Source organism: Lissotriton helveticus, chromosome 1_1, assembly GCF_964261635.1.
Source record: "Lissotriton helveticus chromosome 1_1, aLisHel1.1, whole genome shotgun sequence".
NCBI lineage: Eukaryota > Metazoa > Chordata > Amphibia > Caudata > Salamandridae > Lissotriton > Lissotriton helveticus.
This window is the reverse complement of record NC_136057.1, coordinates 563,332,248-563,355,464: the sequence shown is the minus strand read 5'-3', so window position 1 is coordinate 563,355,464 and position 23,217 is coordinate 563,332,248.

The window sequence follows — 23,217 nt, the reverse complement described above, 5'->3', positions numbered from 1 at the left end:
CAAATGTGGCTCCACTCTGAGGATCTCATCTAAGAATATTTCTAACTCAGTGTCTGTGAACGGTGGATTCTTCTTAGGGGGCATGGTGATGGGTGGTGGGGAGGAGTGATGTGGATGGGTGGGTGTGTGGGTGTAAGTGAGGGTGGGTGGGTGGGTGTCTGTTTTGGTACGTGTATGTGTGAGAGCTTTTGGAGGGGTATTGATGGTATGTGGGTTGTGTGATAGCTGAGTTGTGTGTGTGTCTGTGGTTGGTGTCTCAAGTTGTTCTGTGCTAGCTGTTCTGTTGTTTTATATTTATTGACTTTGTCATTGCTTGACTGGTCCTTTTTTTGTGTTTTTGCCATTGATTTTTGTGAGCATGTAGGAGATGTCCTTCTGACCAAGTCGGACGCTCATGTTGGCTTGTGCGGGCTGCTCCGTGTCTGTCACGCTGATTGTGTTCTGTGTTGCATGCGAGTTGATCGCGGTGGTATCTCTCACTCTAGGTAAGTTTTCGGGCCATGCCGGTCGTGCCGCTTGGGCTTCGGTTGGGTTTCATGCATTTTGCATCGTACTGTGCGTGTCAGACATCGCGGATACGTATCGGTCGGGTTCATTATGAGTTTATGTCGGTCGGTGCAACTCGTGTCCATTTTCGGGACGGATAGCTGAATTTTGTACGACTCGGTCATACGGCTTGTTTTCCGTACGGCTCAGTTGTAGGTCTCGGGCTTTACATCGTACTGCACGTTTCGGACTGTGCCTGTAGGTGTCGGTCGGACTCTGTTCCAGGTACGAGTCGGTCGGGCTGTTTTCCGAATGGAATGGGAATAGGCCCCTATGAGTAAGAAAATCTGGCAGAAATTAGTGGATGACAGGAAAGTGCAAAAGGCAACATTATATCTGATAAAATACAATGAATACTACAAGAATGTGTATGTGGAAGAAGACTGAAAGACTTTTAGGAGATGATACTGAAACATCAAGTGGTCAAATTGAAAAAGTGGCCATGCCCAAAAGTGAAGAAATTTATGAACATTATAGTGTACATCCATTTCATTCAAAAGAAGTGATGGGGAATACTATTGAATTATTCCAAATGAAGAAAGCAAAGGGGACTCCCATGAGTGTATGGGAAAAAAGTTTAGAAGCTTGTTTTTTTCTGCAGCTGTTCCCCACTGGAAAAGGTGGTCGATATGATGAACGATCAGTGCAGATTCCAGCATCGAATATTGGACAGCAAGATTGTACGCAGAAGTTTCAAGATTTTGACAATGTATCCCATATATATTTCATCTTTTGTTTGAGAGTGACTTGTCTGGACTTTCTTGTGCAGTCAACCACATAGTAAAAACAGGAGTACATCTTCAAAAAATTTCCGCACAGGAATTTATGGATAAAGTACATCAGAGAGACGATCATTTAGAATCTCAACTGATTAATTTGATGGCATGTCAGCGTGGTACTAATGAGTATTGGTATTCATGGAGAACTTAAATGTATGCTAAGAAACTTAGGAACTCCTACATGGTTTGTTACCCCAAGCTGTGCTGAATATGCTTGGGATGATTTACTTGAATTTCTTCAAGAAGCAAATTCAAATATAAAAATTATTGAATACAGACACCTGGAGAATTGTGCTCTTTGGATCCTGTAAATGTATACAGATATTTCAATCATAGGTTTGAAGCTATATTGTCTTTTATCTGAAATAAAAAGAATCCTCCTCTTGGAGAAGTTGATTATTTCTTTTGGAGAGCTAGAGGTGCTCCTCAAATACACATGCTTTTATGGATCAAGGATGCACCCAAATTTGGAACTGATTCGGATGACACTGTTTTAACTTTTATTGAAGATTATGTCATATGTGCTAAAACCAGCCCTGGGCACTCATAAACAATAGTAGATATAGGAAATTCTATCCTTAAGTGCAAGTCCATAGACAAGGGTCCATTAAATAACAATTGCAGAAGAGTTGATCCAATTTTTTTTAAATTTTCTTTGTGTTGTAATTTACTCAGCATAGAGCAACCAGCCGACATGTGTTTCCTCAGGGTGGCGGTTAACCACTGACTCTTCAGGGCTGGGAATGATACAAAAGTATGCGTGAGCACAACTAGAAGGAGACCAACTCACTGGGGAATTGGACTCATTTATAATGGTGACATTTGTGCGTGTCACCCATTAAGCGTGGAAACCCTAAACAAATTAACAATCCAGCAATACGTGAGAAGGTGTAGGTAAAACAAAAACACATGGTGACATCCGTGCGTACATATGAAGCTGACCTGTAGAGATAACTATTTCTAAGCAGTGAAGTGTATAGTAACATTTTGAACTGACCAGTGAAGATACCTATATCAAAGCAGTGACGTGTGTCGTGACTTGTAGTGATAAAATACAAATTATTTCACAGAAAACTTAAAGACATTAATCAAATGGTGTGCAGGTTTAAAAAAAGGGGGTGTTCTACTGTAATTTGTGTGTCTGTTGCATATATGAGATCGCTGTTAATAATTATAACCAGCAAGGAACTGACTAGAAGTAAGGTAACTGGACAATATGAATTCACATCCTACAAGGTGGTAGAGTGGAGAGTGAATAAAGAGGGAGTAAAAAGGGGCAAAAAAAATATATTAGCAGTATACGTGTAGTACATGAGCTGGTGTGAGCAAGATGGAGTAGTCTGAAAAGATGTAGTAGAAAGAAAAAATCTTATTAGTACTAGAGCTCATGGTTACTAAGGAAATGGAGACTATGAAAAAGGGGCAATGATGCCCGTGTAAGCTACAAGACAAGACTCACCGAGACACCAGTGTTGATTCCAACCCGGTGTGTCCAAAACTGGTGGGTGGGTAATTGCGTCAGGTAAGAGAAGAATTTCTGGGATGGCAGTGAAATAAAAGAATAATACCAATTACCTAAAATGAAGCTGAATCCCAATAGATAAATCAGACTAACAGTTCAGTATGTTCTGATTGCGTAATAAAATCACAAAAAGGGCGGAAGGACGTGAGGTGGTAGGAAAAGGGAGAGGGGAGAACACCAACATTATGGAGCAAGGACACCCTAGGTGCGACTAACTGAGAACCAGGTGCTATAGATACCTGTGCTAAGATGCACCAGACGGTATATTCTGACAGGATATAAAAAGAGGCTTTAATAATACTGTGCAGGTATACTACGGTAAGGAGATTGGGTCAAGAAAATCCACTGTAAAAGTGTGCAGACTTACCGAGATGCCCGTGATAATGCCAACCAAGCACGTCTCAGTAAGGGTTAAGTAAGATTTTGCATTGAGTGTAGCAGTAACTGCCATAAAAAGAAAATATATATATTTGAGTAATGTCACAATTTAGTGAAATGTAAGGCGTAAATTACAACACAAAGAAAATGAAAAGAAATTTGGATCAACTCCTCTGCAATTGTTATTTAATGGACCCTTGTCTATGGACTTACACTTAAGGATAGAATTTCCTATATCTACTATTGTTTATGAGTGCCCAGGACTTAGTTGTACTTTGTTGTTGTGGGACAATCCCACACAGATATAGTGGTTACAGGGGTCTCCCCTACCTGGTTAGCACCACATCCACCTTTAGCGTTGCTTTACTTACATATACACACACGCAAATCTATCTGAACGCCACGATCTCCTATTATAAAAACCCTCTCTTGTGTTTATAATGTCACATGTGCTATACCAAAAAGAACAGAAGAAAATACCTTAAGGCAACAAGTGTTACGATTCCAAATACATTGATGTGGCAAATACTGTCGACGAAAGTACAAGTCCAAGGAAAAGTATTAAACCAAATGTCGTTTTGGATTTCCACGTCCAGTAATATCCAAAGGAAGAGTAAACACTTTCATGTCAGCTGTGAGACATCCATCACTAGAAAATCTCCCAAAAATACGTACACTTTGGGGTCGATTCCGATTCGGGAAAAAAAACGTCCGTATGATTTGTATTCGGAGCCCTCTCCGTACGAATCATACCCGTCCGTCCGAGTCGCCAAGTACGATCCGCATTCCGTGAATCCGTCCGAATCGTCGCGATCCGTACGTATTGCAAGGCTGAAACTGTGAACCGTACGACTCGTACACATACCGTACGACTCGTACACATGCCGTACGACCCGACGAGTACGATCCGGACCGGAGTATGAGGACGCGATTCGTACCGTCCACGTCAGGTAAGGGCGAGTCATACGGAAAAGCACACAAATATATACACACCGTACGGTCCGTACCCCCATGATCGCAGGGGTACGCACCGTACCCCTGCGATCATGGGGTGTACGAGCCGTACTCCATTGTACGATCGGTGTACGTGCCGTACCCCATTGTACGATGGGTGTACGAGCCGTACCCCCATTGTATGATCGGTGTACGTGCCGTACCCCATTGTACGATGGGTGTACAAGCCATACCCCATTGTACGATCGGTGTACGTGCCGTACCCCATTGTACGAGCCGGACCCCCATTGTACGATTGGTGTACGTGCCGTACCCCATTGTACGATCGGTGTACGAGCCGTACACCGATTGTACGATGGGTGTATGGCTCCATGATCGCAGGGGTACGGTGCATACCCCTGTGATCATGGGGGGTACGAGCCATACCCGGGGGGCCGTTCCGTACCTGTTTCGGCGCGAACTCTGCTTTTACGGCTGTTTTCTGCTCCCGTAGAAAAAGGGTCGTACGGAGTGTCGTCAACACGGATCGTACTTCCTGGTTCGGAAATGGCTGCCAATTTACGTACGGACGTGGCGTACAGCGTCGGCCGGAGTGAATCCGTATGTACTTTTTATTTGTACATTGTTTGGTACGAGTCGTACGGAGTGGCGCTTTGGGTTAGGATCGTACTTGCTAGTTCGTACGGGGACGTTGTAGGTGTACGATTCGTATGGGAAAAAGGCTCCGTACAGCTAATCGGAGCGCTTTTTACCGGATCGGAATCGACCCCTAAGAGAAGAAGTGAAGAATCAAAGTATGCCAATGATTATAATCCAGTTATTCTCTCAATATGGAATGCTAATATGGATATCCGATATATTGCAGATAATTCCATTGCTGTTGTCCAGTATGTGACATCAAACTAAAATTGTACAGTTTTAGTTTGAAGATGTTATCCCATCGAGAGATTGGAGCATACAAATGCTCAGATCAGTTATCATCTGCAAGTTTATACTCAAAGTCTAGAAGAATCATTTGGTTGAGTCTAGGTCTTGCTGCAACGCGAAATTGAGTACTTAAATCTATACAAGAAATTGAATATTTAGCAGTAAACGAACCGGAAAGTATAGATATTGTAAAAAAAACATGTTGGATACATACTATCCAAATAGAAGTCATCATCTTGAAAACACATGTCTCTATGAAATGCTGCAATATTACAGTTTTCAGCGAAATACTACAGAAAACATAAATGAAGGAAAATATGCAGTGATTGGGTCAGAAGGATGTTGGTGAAACAAAGCAAAGGGAGTCTGATAAATCACAGAAAACTGACTTGTGATACTGCTTATAGAAGAAAATTTTACTATTTAGCACTTTTGCAACTCTTCAAGCCTTGGGTTACAGAATTGGAATTACTTGGAGATTTTCAGTGCTATGAAGATTCTTTCAATGCATGTAAAGATAGCATTGAATGCACCATTTTTGCAAATTATCTAAAAATGTTGAATGAAGAAATTGATCAGGAAGCTACTATTGCAGCTGAGATTGATAGAGAAAGTTCTCAAGATAGTCAAAGTTCTGCTCCACTGAGTCAAGATACACAAGGACAACCAATTATTGAAAATGAAGTGGCAATCACCATGAATGAAGTGGAAACAGCAATGCATCAAGCTCAAGAAGATATAATGGACTTAGGAAACTTGGAAGAACAACTAAACGTTGAACAAACAGAAATATATCAGCAAGTAAGACAACAGATCGACCATGGTTTTCTTCATGAAAAGAAAGAATGCACATGCACATCATTTCAATCTATTCAAATGTATGTCAGTGGTCAAGCTGGTACAGGAAAAAGTTTCTAAATAAAGTTTTGACCAGTTATTTACAAAAAACAACTCACTCACATTTGTCTTGTGTTGTAACTGTTCCAACTGGATTGGCAGCACACAACATTAAAGGAATTACATTAGATGGTTTGCTAATCTGTAGAGCATGAAAATAAATTGGAATATCACAAGATATCTGGAAAAGCTTGTTATGAAGTTTCGAGAGTGCTAAATGAAACTTCTGATTATTGATGAGGTAAGCATGGTCTCAAACTTAATGCTTGCCTTTGTGAATTTAAGAATGCAGCAAATTCTAAAAACAAAATACAATGTCTTATTTGGAGGAAACCATGTGATAGTTTTTGGAGATCTACTGCAACTCACTCTCATAAAAGGTCAACCAGTATTTAAAACACTTGTACATGAAGATACCAAAAAGTCTTTGGGAAGTGTTAATATTTGGTCATATTTTGAATACAAAGAACTCATTAAAAATATGCGACAGGCAAATGATGTTGATTATGGAACTATTCTTCAAGATATAAGAATTGGAGTATTGACAGAACACGGCAAACATGCTTTGCAAAGTCGACTACTTACAAACTTGTTTCCAAATGAAAATATAGTTCCTGAAAAAATACATGAAAAAAATTGCAGAAAATAAATCTATAATCTGCTTACTGCCAACACTGCGCAAGTTTTCTATATTCAGTGAAGAACTTTTAAAGCTAGAAAATTAACAAATAATAAAAATGGAAGCCATTGATAAAATAGAGCATGAAGGAATCACTTTTATTCTGATGTAAACATTAAAAACAAAATTGGATTCTTTAGAGAAATCTATATCTAAAACTGCTAGTTCAGAAAATAATTTATATGTATGTGTAAATTGCCGGGTAATTTTACAGCGTAATTTGGATGTGGAAAAAGGTTTAGTAAATGGAGCAATGTGTAAAGTTGTTGATTTTGGTAATTATCAAAATTGAGATGGAATTGAATTTTTAAAAATCAAATTTGATCAGATTGAAGAAGTAAAACAAATTAGTCGTTGTTCAGTTCGTTTTTTTCTTGTTAAAGATTTGTATGTTCATGGAAAACAGTTTCCTCTTTCTCTGGCATATACGGAGACTATTCATAAATCTCAAGGTTTAAGTGTAGACAATGCTTTGGTAAACATTGGAAGTACCGTATTTAAAGAGGGTATGGCATATGTTGCTTTGTCCAGAGCCAGATTGCATTTGATTGATTTTGATGAGAGAAAGATTAGTGCCGATGCAAATTGTGTAAGAGAGTATAATCGGTTAAGAAGATTGTATGCTCCCAATTTAGGTGAATATCCTGTATATGAAAAGCATGTAGTAGGTTGAAAAAGAAGATATGAGAATATCTGTAGGGAAGTTAAAGAGAAGGATAAAATCAAGATAGTGTTGAGACTGCAAGTAAAAAGAAAAAGGACACTATTGAAGAGATTGTCAGTAGAAAATAGTTCAGGTATCAACTGCTATGCTAATGTAGTGGTAAATGGTTTTTTTTCTAGAAAGTCTGCAACAGCAAATTATGGAAAATCAAAAAAAAAAGATGTTGTTCCTTGTTGCATTGTATTTATGAAAAATTGAGAACCGATAAATGTAAAATGCAAAGTGTTTCTGATATTTGGAATCTTCTGGATATATGTTCTGGTACTACACAATTTACACAGAATGTCCAACAAGATGCTCAGGAATTTCTAATGTATATGCTTGCAGTACTGGAAAATGAAGGAATAGAAATTTAAAATCTTTATGGAGTTAGTTATAAATGGAAACATGAATGTGAAAATTGTACATTTAGTTCTACCACTAACATAGACACTGAAAGATTCATATATTTGACAATACCAGACTGTAAAACAGTGGTTTTAACAAACTAGTTAAAGCAGCAAATCAAAACATGGAGAGTAGCCAATGCAAATCAGAAATGTTATCAACATTATTTATACAAAGATTTGGACAATATATAATTTTAATGATACAACATTGTACAGCTGATGGAAGAAAATTGGAAACTTTAATTAAACATTTTGTAGCAAGTCAACTATCAATATCAGGAAGAACTTTTGTAGCAGTAGCAATTATTTTCCACAATGGTCCTTCCACAACATCTGGACATTACACTGTTTATTTAAAATGCAATAAAGGATGGGCATATATGTAATGATGCTTATTTGGTTTTTAGACATTGTTTGCCTTATGAATTACCTACTTCCTACCTAATATTTTTAAAGCCAAAGTTCTAAGAACATAATTTGGCCTATTTGGAATATGTTAAAATGTATTAATACAGTTACTATTGGATAATTTCAGTATAAAGGATTTCCGGAATATCATTTGGGCTAGAGGAAAGATATTTTATCAATTAAGTACTTTTTCTTGGATATTCTGACAGCATATATTTTAAAGAACATCAATTAGAGTATATGGAAATTACAAACAATTGTTGATTGATTTATTGTTTCGGTTCTTTCATATTGTAGTAACAAAGGGGCATATTACCAAGCAATAGCGATAATTATCACTATTGCTTGGTTAGAGACAAAAATTTACCACTGAGCTGCGGCGATTTTTATCGCAAATAAACCTTGGTATTACCATGGTTTATCGCAAATGCGATAAAAAATGGCCGCAATGCATGAATATCGCTGAAAAGTCAGCGATATTCATGCATTACCGAGCTAATGCTCTTAGCCATGTTATCCACCTCCCATTGGATAACATGGCTAAGAACTGCGCAGGGCAGGTGTTAGCTTTTGGAGATATTCGCGCTTAGTGCGAATATCTCCATAAGTTGGTAATAGGAGATATCGATGTTAGCAACTGTTTCCAGTCGCTAACATCTTGGCACGCCCACTTTGCATGTCATTAGTGATAAATATCACTGACATGCAAAGTGGGGCCCAAGATGGTCGCTATCTCCTACTAGCTGTCGCTAACTGGTGTTAGCGACAGCTAGGTAATAGGGAGATAATTTTATCTCCGCTTTCTTGGCTTGATAATATGCCCCATTGTTTTTATGGAATGTGCAAAGATAGACACAGATTTGGGTTTTTTGAAACAATCTTATTGATTGTTTTTTTTGCCCGCTGTTATGTGATGAGTGACATTGAAATCACTATCTATAGTAAAATTCAATATATTCTGAGAACAGCAAAAAAGGCAAACAAAAGAATTTATCTAATGCTAAAATTATGTTGTATTGTAAAAAATATAATATTATATATTATAACTGTATTTTTTCTTCTCTTTCACAGATCCTAATTCTAAAGTATGATATTTTGAGAAATTTAAATTATACACAACTGAAAAAAATTTAGCATTTTTTGATATCTACTACTGTCAAGGTAAGATTAAGGGGCTCATTAGGATGACGGGCGGACAAATCTCGTCGGAAATCGGTACCGCCCGCCATAAGGGCAGGGGTCCCTTGTGGGGTATTAGGATGTGCCCGCCACAGTCCTGCATTTTTAGCATTGTGGCGGGCGGTGCTCTCTGCACCGCCCGCCACAATGCTAAAAATGCATTGATGCATTTGCATAAACAAAGTGGCAGGCACCGCGCGGTGCCTGCCGCTTTGTTAATGCAAATGAAGGGGGGTACCACAGGTACCCCCCCCTTGTGTACCCCCCTCCTCTCCTTCACTCTGGGGGCCCGCAGGGTGCCCCTAGAATGAAGACTGCATGCCTTTCCGTGGCGGTATCGCCACCTACAGACGCCCATCATAATATGGCTGGCGCTGTCTGATAGACACCGCCACCATATTATTCCTTTTCCGCCCTGATCGCAAGGCGACCGAGGCGGAAATGCGGCGGACGGTCTTTCAGTCCGCCGAGGTACCCCCTGCCATACTAATATGGCGGGGGAAAATGAGTGTGGATGTCGGGCAGATTGCCCCGCCAGGCTGGCGGTGGCTACTGCCAGCCTGGCGGAGGCAATCCGCCCGACATCATAATGGGCCCTCATGTATCAAAACACTATCAATGCACTTCTACATTCAGCTATGCACTATATATATATAAACCTCTAACCAGCTACTTAGTAAAGTACTACCCATGCAGCCTAGGAATCCTTCTGTCTGTCCCTTGCACTTGTCCAATCACTCATCCAGCACTATCAACTTATCCTATCACTCCGTCAATACCTAAGCACTTATGCATTCAGCATGCACTCTGTTTGCAGCACTGTAATTTTTCCAGTTACTAGTCATGTACTTATGGAATGGCCTAGCCACTACCACAAGTACAGCTACAATATTCTGTGCAGTATGCATGCACATCTTTAATCAGGTACATAGTATTGATACACTCTTCTTAATACCCAGTTAGTACTCATGCAGTGTAGGAATCGTCCAGTCCGTCCCATACTCCACTCTAATCACGTATCTACCACTATCTACTTATCCTATTACTCTGCCAATACCTAAGCTCTTATAAATAAACTGTGCACTCTGTTTGCAGCGCTGTCATCATTCCAATTACTAGTAGTGTACTTATGAAGTGGCCTAGCCACCAACATAAGTACACATACAATACCCAGTTAGTACCTATGCAGTTTAGGAATTGCTCGTGTCTATCCCATGCACTTTTCCAATCACCTATCCAGCACTATCTACGTATCCTATCACTCCGCCAATACCTAAGCACTTATAAATTCAGCATGCACTCTCTTTTCAGCACTGAAATTACTTCAGTTACTAGTCATATACTTAAGGAATGACCTAGCCACTAACACAAGTGCAGATACAATATTGTGTACACTATGCATGCAGACCACTAACCAGCTACATACTATTGATACTCTCTTCTAAATAGCCAGTTAATACCTATGCAGTGTAGGAATCCTCCTGTCTGTCCTATGTATTTTTCCAATCACCCATCCAGCCCTATCTACGTATCCTACCCCTACGCCAATACCTAAGCACTTATAAATTCCACATGTACTCTCTCTGCAGCACTGAAATTATTCTAGCTACTAGTCATGTACCTAAGGAATGACCTAGCCAGTAAACTTAGTACAGCTATAATATTCTGTGCACCATGCATGCAGACCTCTAATGAGCTACATAGCAATGATACAGTCTTTTAAACACTCAGTTAGTACCTTTGCAGTCCATGAATCCTTCTATCTGTCCCATGGACTTCTCCATTCACCCATCCAACACTATCTACGTATCCTATCACTCCGCCAATTCCTAAGCACGTATAAATTCAGCATGCACTCTCTTTGCAGCATTGAAATTACACCAGCTACTAGTCATATACTTAAGGAATGGCCTAGCCACTAACACAAGTGCAGGTACAATATTTTGTACACTATGCATGCAGACCTCTAACTAGCTACATACTATTGATACGATCTTCTAAATAACCAGTTAGTACCTATGCAGTGTAGGAATCCTCCTGTCTGTCCCATGCATTTCTCCAATGACCCATCCAGCACTATCTACTTATCCTATTACTCCACCAATATGTAAGCACTTATGAATTCAGTATGTACTCACTTTTCAGCACTGACATTACTCCAGTTACTAGTCATATACTTATGGAATGGCCTAGCTACTAACACAAGTGCAGCTACAATATTCTGTGCGCTATGCATTCAGACTTCTAATCAGCTACATACTATTCATATACTCTTGTAAATATCCAGTTAATACCCATGCAATGTAGAAATCTTCCAGTCAGTCTCATGCACTTTTCAACTCAGTCATCCAGCACTATCTATTTATCGTATCACTCCACCAATACCTAAGCACTTATAAATTCACTATACACTCTGTTTGCAATACTGTAATTATTCTAGTTACTAGTCATGAACTTATGGAATAGCCTAGCTACTAACACAAGTGCAGCTACAATATTTTGTGCACTATCCAAGCAGACCTCTAACTAGCTACATACTATTGATACACTCTTCTAAATACCTAGTTAGTACTCATGCATTGTAGGAATCGTCCAGTCTGTTCCATACACTTCTTTATATCTACCACTATCTACTTATCCTATTTCACTGCCAATACCTAAGCTCTTATAAATTAATGGTGCACTCTGTTTGCAGCACTGTCATCATTCCAATTACTAGTGGTGTACTTATGGAGTGGCCTGGCCACCAACGTAAGTACATGTACAATATTCTGTGCACAATCCTTACAAACATCTAAGCACATACATACTATTGGTACACTCCACTGAATACTGAAGAAGTGTCCATGCAGCCTAGGATACCTCCTGTCAGTATCATGCTCTTTGTCAATCACACATCCAGCACTATGTCCTTAGTGTATCACTCCGCCAATACCTAAGCACCTATGGGGCAGATTTACAAGCCCCCAGCGCCACCAGTACGTCACTTTCTGTGATGCAGTGATAGCGCCGGGGTCTCTTCCATATATACAAGAAGAGGAAAAGCCACCATGCGTGGCTTTTCCTCTCCTTGAAAATACAGCTCATTCAAATGCAGCACTTTGCGTTGAAGGTGCGTTCCATGAGTGTTGCTGTGTATGTTCCCACAACACCCATGGAAGAAGACACATCTCAAGATTTACGAGATACATGTGAATGCTGCGCCACTTTAGAGGTGGTGTAGCGAGGCGCAATGAGGAGAAATGTTTTCATTTCTCCTCGTTTTTTCCTCTTTAAATGTGTGCTGCATTCCACTGCACACATCGAAGGAGGAAAATGACTTTAGTGATTATTTTTGTACAGGAAGGCATCCCTTCCTGCACAAAAACAATCTCCCCGCGACACAGACATCCTTGCACCACAATGCAAGGCTGCCTCTGCCTGCACATGGCAGCTGTTTGTGCGCCACTGTAGGGAGAAGCACAGAGTTGCTACATATTTATGTAAATATGTCACATCCCTGTGCTTTGGAAGTGCCGCAGCGTGGTGCAGCTAAAGAGCCTGCAGTGTCACGCTGCAGCACTTCCTTATAGATCTGTACTTATACATTCACCATACACTACTAATTCATTCTTTCAGTCTATCATGCTCTACACACATGTTCAATCAAACTTTCAGACATTACCATGCAATAATAGTTTTTTTTTTAACCAGATAAGGTAGTTCTGAACTTTTTTTTCTTCTTTTTTTGTTTTATATTTTTGGGGTATTTTTTTCAACGATTTTGTATTTTTTGGGGTGTTTTTCTAAAAACTGAACAATAAAACAAAAAAAATAATCAGGTAACTTTTGGAATTAAAGATCATTCTAAAAACAACAAAAAAATCAAAACAATTAACATCGGTGGTTGCGTTGAGCAGCACAAATAGCATCCACCCACTGCTCTCTGTAGCATCTGAGAGGATGTATTGTCCGGCGGTGTTTGTACATGCTGGCAGTGCCGCATGAATACTTTTTTTCACTGCCTCTTGAGAGCACTCTGTCACAAATTTTGCAGGTCACCATTGTGGAATTTACTTTTTTTTTGTCCAGCTGGAAAAGTAGAGAACTTTCAGACTACAGATTCTGGCCGCTGTTTACGTGGTTCCTCCTGCAAGAATTCTTCATCCGAAGATTCTTCAACCTGCTGCTTTTGTCCAGATGCCATATTCCTTCAGAGTTGAAAAAAACACCAAAAAAAACAAACAGGTTCAAGTTGGAGAAGAGATGCTTCTCTGAAGATGGTCCTAGAAGAATGATTAAAATGGGTGTGGTCCTTCAATAGTTATAGTGGGAAATGTTATGAACCAATCAAATCTTTTTTTAGGTCACATGGGATCCGTGCACCGTGCGCTAACGTAGCGAGCACCCGACGCGACTTAGCAAAAATATATTTAAAAGTATTATAAGTTTATTACAAGTAGAAATATATAATTTTTATGAATACCTTAAGTAATCTCTTGCCCTAATATGTATATTAAAGGATTGGTCCCATACCGGTCGCCCACACCACGTAACATTGTACATATATGATGTAACTGAAAAAACACGCACTCGTTGCTCACCATACGCGGATCCTTCATGACTTTTCCAAAATGGCGCCTAGAATGCGTGGACCCGCTGCAGTAGGTACGGTTTGGGTGCGCAACTCCCCAAAAAAATTGAAAAAAGAAAATTATATAAATATATTAAAATACAAAAATAAAAGAAAATATTTTTAAAATATTGCAGTTTTAAATTTATGAAAAAATAGATTTTTTGCAATTTTCATAAAAATATATAACGTTGTTTAATAACTATAGCTACAAAACTGTAGAAATTCAGGACAAAAAAATAGGTATAACTACTATTACACTTAAAAATTAGCATTTAAAAAACCTTTGAAATTCACTGAAAAAACCATAGGTTTCAGAGTTGTTATAGTTAAAAATTACCATATATAAAATCTTTGAAATTTTCTGAAAGAAATATAGGTTGCAGAGTCAGTATAGTTAAAAATTAGCATTTAAAAAACCTTTGAAATTCACTGAAAAAACCATAGGTTTCAGAGAAGTTATAGTTAAAAATTAGCATTTTAAAAACCTTAGAAATTCACTGAAAAAAACATAGGTTTCAGGGGTGTTATAGTTAGCTGGAAAATTCACTTGTACAAAACCATAGAAATTCCTCGGTTATAGTTAGTTCTGCTAACTATAACTCGCGCGCCCACAATGGACTGCAGATGATGTCACATATTACATCATTTATGACATGGTCAGTGACATCAATAAAACTAAAAATATATTACATATTAAAAACATAACTGATTGAAAATATCATAATTTTAACTACACAAAAAGATAATAATATAAATGTATTATGAAAAAATGAAACCCGGGAAAAGTACTAATTACTACTCCCATTACAATAAAAGCAACAGTAGGGAAAGTGTTGAGTTGTACAGGGATCACATTTACTATTCCCACTAGACTCAGTGCAACAGTAGGGAAAGTGTTGGATTGCTGAGTGGTAAAATTTACTATTCACATTCTGTTATGTGCACAGGTAAGGCTCATGGAGCAAAGCTGCTCATTTCTTACATTGTCCTCTTTTTCACAATAAACTTGACAATGTTGGATTAGCTTCACTGACACCACTTCTGTTTGCACATCTGGCTTCACATAACACTATCACAATGCCTCAAACACCGGGTTCAAGGCCTTTATGCACGAATGTACAAATGTCTTCATCTATAGGGCTACAAGGCTGTCTACGTGTCCATAACATTGCTAATGTATACATACATCACAAGAAAGCTTTTTGTTAAAAATAATAAGCATCTCATAGGATTTGTAGAGGAGGCACTTCAGCTGACACTGAGACACTGAGACTTCACCATGCAGCGGTCTGATATCTCTGTGAGGGGTGTTCAGTTCATGACCAAGACATTGTCCTACATTCTCTCCCTATGTATCTGAAGGTACCCCCTAGAATTGATTTGTAGGTCTGGGAGCAATGGAGAAGAAAACACAAAGAATATGAAAAAAAAAACACACATCCTATTTGCTTTCTCTATAGGCTCAATAAAGCTCTATGGGATGCCCATTACTGAACATAACAAGTCATACACATGATCATGCTATTTTCGTCATATTATTTTTTACTTAGTCATTTTTTATATAAATTTCTCTGATTGTACAAAAATTAAAAACATGTTTATTAAACCACAGGAAATTCATTAATGCAAATATACAATTGTTCCAATTGGAAATACATATAGCTATAATTGCAGTACATTTTTTCAATTTGTAAAAGTTACGTGTATACTGAAACATTTATTATGTCCCTAAATCAACAAAACAACCATTCTAACCTCACACACAATACCGCACTAAAACTCTATCATCACATACATAGACTAACCAGCCTATATTTGCATACACCGATGGTAGTCACGGAGAAAACACTTCAAGGGATATCCGCGATTGTGTTGCAGACTGGGATTTCACAACAACCAGGTCAACGCAAGTTTTGGTGGGAATTTTGAATTATATCTACCTTCATCAGGACCACTATTTTATGTTTTTGAAAGGTGAGTAGTAGGGGAATGATATAAATCGCTGCTGCTTCAACAAAATGCCACTAAAGACTCACAAGAGCGGAGGGATGAAACCAATATATGACTCCTAGGACTAGAGTTTTGTGCAAGAAAGTTCATCCAACCAATGGCAAATTACAGAGGGGATAAATTTACTATTGCCACTCCACGCATTACACCAGTAGGAACACTGTTGGATTGTGGAGGGGTAAAATGTACTATTCCCACTCCAGTCAGTGCAACAGTAAAGTGTCAGATCACCGAGGGGTCAAATTTACTATACCCACTCCAAACATTACAACAGTAAGGAAAGTGTTGGATTGCGGAGGGGTTAAGTGTACTATTCCCACTCCAGTCAGTGCAACAATTAGTAACGTGTGGAGTAGCGGGGGGTTAAATTTACTGTTGCCACTCCAGTCAGTGCAACAGTAGGGAAAGTGTTGGATTGCGGAGGGGTAACTTTTACTATTCCCACTTCAATAAGTGCAACAGTAGCAAAAGTGTTGGGTTGCGGAAGGGTAAAATTTACTATTGCCTCTTAACTCGATGCAATATTACACACACAGTAGTTCACTTCTAAAAATATATATATATATAAACAACATTATTAATATAACAAATTGTTTAAATATTTAAATGTTTAAATATTTAAATAGAAAGATAATATATATTTTATTAAAATAACTAATTACATATTTATTACAATCTTTAATACATATTATTAATTAGTGCAAGTATTATGATTAGAATACAAAATAATATTAAAAACATTATATCAGCAAACAAATTAAATAAAGAATGAACACATAATAAAACAAAAAACGGAATTTTAAACAATATGTAAATATTTTTACATTTTCTATTACTTAAGTAACTTCCTATCCTATACTTTTACCAACTACACAAGATACACCTAAACTATATTTATTAAATGATAATAAGTATACATTTTACATAATTAATTACCTAACAATAAATTAATTATATTCAATTACCTTCCCACCCTTTATCATTAGAAAGCAAACAACTTACACTTAATATATGTATCTAAGTAATGATAATTTATTAATTCACATATTTAATTATCAATTGAACAATTAACAATAATTATCTAAAGACAAATTCATTATATTTAATAAACTCCCTACCCTTTACCCATACATACACAACACATGACAACTAACAAATAACACAAAAAATATCTTAATTACACAATTTACATGATCAATTATCAATTATATATTTGTTTATAAATTAACATTAATAAATATTATAATTATTTTCCTGCATACCCTATACCCACATAAAAACAACAAACAATTGACATGATTAATTATCAATTAAATCATTAATTATAATAATAAATAATTATTAGCTAATTATAATTAATTTACTTCCACCTCTATACCCCACCAAAACCATAACCCGTACCCAAAACATACATTTATAAAAAAAATTAGTTATACAATTCAGATAACTTATGATCAATTATATAATTAGTATTAATTCAAAATGTATTATTAATTCATTATAAATAATTTACATCTCACACTGTAACCTTATAAACCCCACAACTCACTATGCTACTAAAAATGACAAAATACCATTAAATTAAATGTGAAAAAGTATTAAACGTGCACAAACTATATTAATAAAACAATAACTATATTTATACAAACAATTGATAACATATACAATTAAAATATATAGTAAAATACAACAAAATAATAAAAATTCGATATTATTAACACCAATATTTTTAACATCAATATTAACAACATAGATACTTTTGTAATCGATATCAACACTTTCCACATTTCTAACATTGATATTACTTACCTTAAAAATGATGTTCTCGTCAATAATATTCTTGCTTTCAATATTTCTGTCTGACGATATTTCTGTAGGTCGATATAAAATGTTTCAATATTTTGTCTGAATACCCACAGAGGTCCTTCCTTCCTATCCCTGGCTACAGACTAACTACTGGGGGTATTAAACCCTGTGTCTGGCGACCGGACACTACCTACTCAGGTGTAAGTATGGCACTCTACTAGGGACTTACAGATAGATAAAATATCCCAACTGTAGATATAACAATGTAATCATGTTTAATGGAGAAGCACACGCACTGGTCAGCAGTGTTAAAGTGCTCAGAGTCCTAAGGAAGAAGGTAAAATGTTTGGGGTAACCCTTCAGAGAGGGCCATTTTCCAACAGGTGCCTGGTCTGTATCTCCCTGCAGTAAGCCCCTGGTGCATTCTCTACCATGTTTGTGATGAAGTGGTCCAATTTTTCCGAATCTTGGACTTTCCTGGTGTTCCCATTGGGTGTTGCTATCATTATTGCTATTGGAGATCACCGGCAGGCAAGACTGCATCGTCGCTTCCCGCCGCCTCACTGCCGTGTTTCCTGACAACGCTGGAACACATCGCGTATCTTCTTATCACGAGGACCGCCAACTGCTCTGAAGGCTTCCGGTAATACCCGGCTGTTGATCGTCAAAACCTTGCTCACAGGGCAACTTCTCAGAAATAACCGTCAATCCCCGACCTCACATGGTCCTGACGTTGTTATTAGCACGGATAGCCGCCCCATTTGAGGCGTTGTAATTCTCTCAGGCAACTCAATTGTTTTTACAGTCCTGATGATGATCCTTAATTAATTGAGCACTAGGATCGAAACGTCGACTTTTTTCAGTGGGCATACATGTATCCATTGTATATTTGTTTGTATGCTCCACTCTGGAGAACACTGTTTACACTGATTTCAAAGTGTCCAGATTGCTCCTCTCCTTGCCTGTGAACTTCTCTGTTCTAATTCTTATCTTTATTTTCTGTTTCTTCCAACGCTTGGGTACAGGATTGTGCCCTACCATAAGTAATTCTCCTTGTCATTTTACTCATTTTCTTTGATTGCAAAAATAAAAATCCTGGTCCGGCTGGACAGGTTAACTATATAGTCCCTATTGTGTTCTATATTTTAATATTATGCATATGTCTAAGTAAGCTTAGGACCTTTGTTCATGTTAAATGAGCTATCATTATTGCTGGCTCCAATAGTCCATATCTAGAATTGAGTTTGTTTAAGATCTAGTTGCAGGGCTAAGAAATGTTCTCCTGGTGATGTTTGTTTCATGAATAGTCAGCTGTAAAAGAGATAGCATTATCCTTGTTCTGAAATGGACCATTCTCCTAACAAGCATGCAAAATAGCTCCAGCTTGTTGGTACCTAAAGATGCAGGCAATAACGGTCTGTGTGGCCTTGTTAGAGGATGGGGACCTTCGCCTCAGATAGTGCACTTGTTTTATCTCCAGAGGTGGGCTAAAGGGTTGGTCTGTATTAGTGGGCAGAAGGTCAGTTAGATAACTCATATTTCTGTTCCTTTAACGATCTCTGGGAGACGAAAAATGCACCTTCAGTTCCACCATTTTCCTTTTCAGGTTTCAGACATCAAAACCCCAGATTGGGATCACCAAAGGTCTAGTAACTAGGTCATCCACATGCTTTCTAATGCAATAAACTCCTTTTTTTAATGATTGCCAAATCATCATGTACAAGTTTCAGGTCCCTGTTGTTGGTTGTAGTTGTCGTCTTTACAATTTCTATTTATACATTGATGCCTTTCAATTCGATCACAATAGGTTCCAGGATGATGTTCTCCATGGATATGGTTTGATGAGCGAGTTATTAATTTTTTGGTCCCCCTGGGGCTGCCTCAGAGAAAAGGAGATGTTGCGATTCCACGTTTCTGAGCATGTGTGATAGTGCTAGCCACCCTCTGTTGTTTTACAGGGTAAATTCTTAAATAAATCTGTTGGTCAGGTAAAATAGCTATTGGTGCTCAGAAAAATTCAGGAGTGATAATGCTAAGAACCCTGTGTCCTGCTGAGCTACCTTACCTGGTAATCAACTGTGAAGAGACTGCTGGAAATGGTTAAAAATTCTGAATGTGTTTTGTAGACTCAGTGCACTTATTACCCAACAGCTGGCGCTGAAAAATTGATAGTGTTCTGACCTCCAAAAACACTGGTGGAAGATAAGATGGCAGCTCCCATGTTAGAAGGCCCTGCCCCATTTCAATGGATTTCCTTATTCAATATGGTGGGTCAGCGTGAGAGTCCAGCAGCATCTCTCATCGCAGGGAGCACCTTGGTGAGACCTGCTGATCTCTCTTAAATGCCCAGACCGCAGTGATCTAATTGGCAACTGTCAGCTTGCCACCAGAGTAACTGGAGTTCCTCTGGACTGCCAAGGGGTCATTGGATCCAGCAAACCCATTCTTATGAGGAGTCTTACCCGCTATATTGTGTGGTAGTGCCAATACCTCACCGGAGGAAAGAGGCATCATAGTGAGAAGGTAGGTCTGCAGTGTTACCTGTAAAAAGTAGACAGCTGGATCTGTGAACCGATTTCTATATAGTGGCTGCAATAACCGCAAAAGTATGTAATGTATTGTTTTTAAGCATATTGCTTTGCACTTTATGGTATCACGTTGGCTCTTTTGGTTCCAATATTTGATGATTGTATATGAGAATATTATTACACAATGGTGCAGCTTTGAAAGGTGACAATGCGTATACTTAGTTTGCCATATGCTTTTATTACCTGCATTAATATATATGTTATATAAATAACGCAATATTGCGTAATTATTAATGTGTTCATTGATGTGACCACGCCGATGATTATCACCGAAGGGAATTAGTAACATCGCAATAGGATTATGGGCACATCCCTGTAACACTTGCATTTTCCCTGCAGGCTAACAAGAGGTAGCACGGGGTACAGACCGCTACATTGATTACGAAAGGGGGTCACCTGTATGCCCAAGAAGGGCACCTAAGTAGTAATTATACAGTCGTTACTTGTGTGGTCTATGGAATGTTGATTGGATCTATTGTCCCAGGGTGATTATGTGTTGTTTGTGTCTTTTTTTTAAATACGTTCCCCAGGTATTTATCGACATATGGAATTAATGTAGAGTGGTGAGAACTGGCCCTTGCGCTGAAGAAATAGCCGGAAAACAATCTATGGCAATGAAACATGTTGGCCCTCCACGCAGATAGAAGGCAACTGAGTGTCTTTTAATGTGAACAAACCCATGGCACAGAATAAAAGAAGATAGCTAGTGTAGGTTTAGCATGTTTTTATTACAAATAATGTGGTCCTAAAGTATCAGGTCCCACTTTATTTTGGGTCAGGAATCATAAGCAATAGGGAGACACGTCCTAACGCTTATATTACCAGTAAATAATATTTTTTCTGACTGGTTCACTGTCTTTTCACTATATCTGCACACTTTGTTTATACATTTCTGTTTACATTTATTTTTGTTTTGGTATGGTAGTGCTAATGATGAGAACCAGAGCCCACTGGTGAGAAGCTGCCAGTGGACTCCCATATTGTTACTTCCGTGAGGCACTCCATACCTGTGCACACATTTTTTCAAATTTTTTCGTACGTTCCATATTTTTTCACCTTTCTTCACAATATTTTAGCAGGATTTGTGTTGCAACGCACGCCAGGGTGTGTACATGTGGGGAACATAATTAGTAAGAGAACAGGGATTCATGGTGGGACACAAGGATATAAGTAATTGCCTGTGGAGCACAGAAATCTGTGGTGGCTACAGATATACATGAAGTCCAAGTGAATCTGTTCTAGCAGTAGGGTCAGGTCACTTTGTGTTTTGTACTATTGAGTGGGGGGTTTTACCTGATCCGTATAGAACCCCTTAAGCTCCAGAGACACAATTTGTACAACCAAAGTCTGTGCCCGCCTGTCCCAGAATCAACCCATGTTCCCTCTGTACTTTGAAACAGCACCATATACCAGCAAATATCACAGCTCTGAAATGTCCTAATGAAGATGACAATGGTGTTGAAGCCTAAAAAAGATCAAAACAAAATGATTACCAACCAAACCTAACAGACATTACAAAGTCAACTTTTGGAGGACACATTTTCACAAAACATTCAGAGATCAACAATGAAACGGTACACAGTAGTCAATGTGCCAAAACTTTGTCTGACAAACTCCTTGGAACTGGATTCCCCTGAGCTTGCCCTTCCTAATAAATTAACACCACATACTTCACTCATCATCATATCAATAGTTGGTATAATGGTGAAAGTGTCATGTCAAATAACTTTATTCGGTTATTTAAAAAAACAACCATAAAAGCATTACAAACAAAACATATATTATCACATGATTACATAAATAGGGTTTTTAAAAAGTGAGGGAAAATGACTTGATTGTATTTGGCATTTATGATTATAAGATTAAGATAGCACATTTTTACAGGCAAGGCATACACTTTAGTGGTAATCAGACAAGACATCAGAAAAGTAAAAATAATTAGGCTAAAAACTATATCAGTTGCAAGAGTAGTTAGCCCTCCATACTTTTTCTGAATTTGAGTGCCATTTACAAAAAACTACACACAAATAGAGCACAATCCCACCCTAACATCTGCAAATAATAGAGTGCTGGTTTATATTGAGAGAAGTGTAGTTTTTTAAGACAAGGTTTTAAAAAGAGCCTACGTGGCGTTTCATAAAATGGGCAAAAAAATAAAAAGTGTTCCAGATCTTGCGGAGACGTTTCGTCGCAGCCGCAAGCCGGCAACACTTGTCCACGATAAGCTCCCTTTGGCATAGCCAGCAATAAGTGAAATAAGTCCAGCCTAAATCTTGTCAACAGGAAACGATCATAACCAGTCATTGGCCATGACAGGTACGGTTCCATAATCATTGTTGTTTTTAACACCACGTGTTTACGTACGCTTCCCTTCATTATTTCACCAGCCTCCCTATCTAGATAGCGTAAAGTGATAAAGGCCTTTTTTACAGACAAAACATCCTGTTTCGTGATAGAATTGGGGTTTTGGAAAAGTTCAGGGCGCCCAATTTCCCTAAAACAATTGTTTAATCAACTTAACCAGGGGACCTTAAACCTGTTTTCCCATGTTAATGCTTCCCTCAGTATTAGCTGGGTGAGGGGGACATCACTGTTTGTCCAACATTGTAGCCAGCATACAAAGGGTTTAGCTGCTATTTTGTCGCATAGGAATGGTACTCCTAGCTCCTCATGTACGGAAAAGTTAGCTGTTCCAACGGGGACCCTTAATATCTTTTTGAGAAAGTTATTTTCCACTATCTCAAGTGCCCCTAGTGGGACATGTCCCCATAGCTCACCTCCGTAGGATGCTATGGCGATGCTCTTAGCCTGGTAAA